Below are 4,247 nucleotides of genomic sequence, written 5' to 3'. Positions count from 1 at the left end.
AATCTTTATTTTTAAATCTAAAGCTAAAATCTCAAATAATGTTCAGTCACTTGACATTAATCTTCATCCCAAAAAGTATTCTGCCAAAGAAAATTAGGCGTTTAAAAAATGTACCTTAAGTGTTGGACTGGAACGATAGCACAGCGGGTAGGCCGTTTGCCTTGCACGCGGCCGAACTGGATTTAATTCCTCTGCCCCTCTCGGAGAGTCTGGCAAGCTACTGAGAGTATCTCACCTGCACGGTAAAGCCTGGCAAGCTACCTGTGACATATTTGATATGCCAAAAACAGTAACAAGTCTCACAATTTGTTAAGAGACGATACTGGTGCCTGCTTGAGGAAATTGTGGAACAATGGGAGGACATTGCTACAGTGCTACCCAGTGTTGTCTATAATATATCATACTTTTGTTTTGCTTTGTTTCTAGATATATCACACTTTTAATACTTAAAGAAATTTATTTAAGAGGGGCTTCTGGAAATGGAATTTTTCCAGAAAAACTAATACCAAAATACAATTAAAAGAAGTTTCTAATGCACACTGGTGAAGGAATGGGTGTTGGATTATTATATAATTAAAATCCTATCATGAACAATTGTGTATCTGTGTATCTCATGGTGAGTCAAAAACAAATAATAATAAAAAAGATTTTCTAAAAGTAAAGAGTTCCCCAAACACCAGCCCTGAGATAGCTCAAAGACATGAAGACACCACACAGATGCAGAAACTGAGAAGGGTGGACCCCTTCAGAAAAGTAGAACCTTCAAGATGAAGGTCTTGTTAAGTTCACAAAAGAAAATAGAAAGAATCTACTTCCCTTGGTCACACCTCAGAAAACATATCTACTATAAAACCACCTTGGTTAAGGCATGCAATGTACACAGATTTGCCTGCATCTTAACCATATGTTTGCCTTCTTTCTCTCTGTCTCTCTTTTCCTATATTTCTGTAAATATACCTATTTTCTTTCCTTAAAAATGACTTATTAAATGTGATATTAAAATAGAAACATTGAGGGAATTTTTTGGTCAGAAATAAACAAATCTCTTGCTTCTTAAATAAACCAACATTGATTAAAAATATAAAAAATCATTCAATATCAGAGAAAAATGCTATAATTAGCTTTTATGACTGTTGATCATAAAGATAAAAAGAAATGTGATCTAAGCATTATTCCTTTTCTGCTGAGTAATTCCTATGCTTCAGAAAAAAATTTAGGGTGCAGTAAGATGTAAAATAAAAATTTCCTGTGAACCTCAAATACTTTTTTTGTTTTTTATTTTGCTGTTTTAAGGGGAGGTGGAGTGTGTGTGGGGGAGGGAAGGGCACATCTGGCAGTGCTCAGGGCTTGCTTCTGGCTCTGTGCTCAGGAATCACTCCTGGCACCCTGACATGTTCAAATCTGAAATGGCTGCATGCAAGGCTAGTGCCATACCCACTGTACTCTTATCTCTTCTGCCCTCTCAGATACATTTTTATTAAAAATAAATAAAATCATCTTGCATGATAACAAAGCTTTTCTCCTTGCATCTGTTTTTTAGCAATGAGAAGTTGGAAAAGAAATATTATTTTTTAAAGTGCTGATAATGATTATAAATAAATTTCCAGTCACTCGGACTTCTAAAATTCATAAATAATGGTTTGCGTCTTAGTACAACTGCCTCAGCTGCATTTGGAATAGTGGCCATAGCACAAATCATGTGGGGAGGATCTTTAAAAATAGGTGAGGTGGAAGTGTTTTAGTCACTGCACTTAGGTGATTTAACACTCCAGGTGTTTTAGCAACCACTTGCCTTTTGGTCACAAATGCAAGCAGAGCCAAGCCTCAGAGTAGATGAACACTGAAAAGCTAATACTGCTGTGTTTCCTTAAACAATTACTAAACAAATTTTCTACTGATAGTGAAGGTATATTAGGATATCTCTTTTGGTAAAACAAAGAAAGTCAAATTCCAAAGGAGTTGCTAGATTTGCTTTTTTTAAAATAACCTATTTAGATTTTGAAATTCAACTACAAAAATTATGAATTGCAATGGAAATATTGAGAAAATATGCAGGTCTGATTCAGATGTGTTCCAATGTTAAATGGCCTCTTCCTAGGCTATAAATAAGTGATAACTATCATAAAATATGCAGGGGATTATCATGGCAGTTAATAAAAAAGACCCATAATTTAAACATAACCTGTTGGGATTTAGAAACATTATTTGTAGTAAGAAGGAATTTTAAATGAATAAAGAATTGAAGGACTGAGGGATAACTCAAAGGCTTGGAATCAGGCACCCAAAGACTGAGTTGGATCCCCAGACCCCTTTATCCCCTGAATGCTACCTTGTGTAGTCCTGATGAACCCATTTCTTCTGAACCTGGGTAGCACCCAATTTTGGGACGCCAGCATTGATTCATTTTGATCCAATCAACCCACACATTCAATGAGCATTGCTGGAAGGGACCCCTGGAATCTCCAGGGCACTGCTTGGAAGTGTTCCCCCTTCCCCTACACACACACACACACACACACACACACACACACACACACAGAGTTATAAATGTATAAAAAATTATTTTTTAATTTTTTTGAATCACCATGAGCTACCGTTACAAAGCTTTCATATTTGAGCTTTAGTCATACAATGATTGAACACCCATCCCTCCACCAGTGTACGTTTTCCACCACCAGTGGCCCCAGTATCCCTCCCCCACTGTCCCTCCTCCCGCACCCTTCCCACCTCTCCCCCTGCCTCTATGGCAGACAATTTCCATCTTACTTTCCGTCTACTTATGGGTGTTATGGTTTGCAATACAGATACTGAGAGGCCATCATGCTTGGTTCCTTATCTACTTTCAGCACACATCTCTCATCCCAAGCCATTCCTCCAACCATCATTGACTTAGTGGTCCCTTCTCTATCCCAGTTTCCTTCTCCCCCAGCTCATAAGGCAGGCTTTCAACTGTGGAGCAATAAAGAATTGATTTTAAACTTTCTATCAACTCACTTTTCTGGATCAGATTACAGCCCATTTAAAATCACCAGAGAACACATTAAACATTTGCTGAAGTTTAATAGTTTAAAAATAAAAGTGACTTTGAGACCAAAATATCTTTTAATTGGTATAGTTAGAAAAGTTTTTGTTTTTAAGATTTTTCCACCTACTCGTTTGGAAAGAGACAAAATTACATACTTAGCCCCATTTCTAACTCTTTCTTTTACTAAAGATGGTTTCAATGCAGTGCGGTAGTTACTAAAAAAAGCAATGGAGGCAATTTCAGTACTTTAGAGATTTGGACTCCTTCAATAGGGAAATCCACATACTATTATCAAATTACTAGAATCACACGAAACACAGGGTTCCCTGTGAATACCATCAATGTAGCATGCTTTAATGATTTTCATTTATATTATATGAAAACATGCAGCTATTGCTATTGATTAGCAATGATAAATGTACTGAAAAGTCTACATTGGATAGATTTAGGGGTACCACTGTGCCAATAGTTCTTTCTATGCTTTCATCTCCCTAGTCCACCATATGATTTTTTCATATTCACTTGCATAAATATTACTTCTCCCTTTACTTACTTTAATTAAATGAGGGTATCTGATACTATGCAACATGGGGGAAACTTTCAGAGACCTAGCAGAAAATACATTATAGACAAGGTCTTAGAGCAAATATACTGCTGTGCATGCATATAAATTTTCAAGTCAAGAACTTGACTTTCATTAAATTCATATCTAATCTCAGTTTGATCACATGGATTTAACACTTCATTGACTAAGCCCTGTTAGATAACAAAAATAACAGTAAAGCCAAATGCTATTATGGCATTATATTGACACACATTTGGGGATCAAGTGCGTACAGAACTGGGCTTCCTTCATGAAGCTTTCCCTTACGTTTGACACCACCCACAGAGTTCAAGAGTCCCCAAGCCCTCCCTTTCTTCAGAAAAAAAAATTACAAGACTTTCGCTTGCTTAAAGCTCCCAACTACTTCCCTTAAATTCAATAATTCATTACAGAAACACATAAAACTCTCTGTTCTACTTACTCCCTGTTTTACTCACTGTTACAGTTTATTTCAACAAATTATTCAGATTAATTTTTGCTTATAGAAGAGACGTGAGTCCATGAGCAGTTGGTTTGAAAACTTCCCGTTTTCACAGTGGGACATGATGAATGACCATATAATGATCCATATGGACCATATGATCCATCCTCTGTAATGGTATGTGCCAAGACTCAGCA

The sequence above is a fragment of the Sorex fumeus genome, unplaced genomic scaffold (assembly GCF_029834395.1).
Source record: "Sorex fumeus unplaced genomic scaffold, SorFum_2.1 ptg000063l, whole genome shotgun sequence".
NCBI classification, from domain to species: Eukaryota; Metazoa; Chordata; class Mammalia; order Eulipotyphla; family Soricidae; genus Sorex; species Sorex fumeus.
This window is presented reverse-complemented; position numbering follows the sequence as displayed.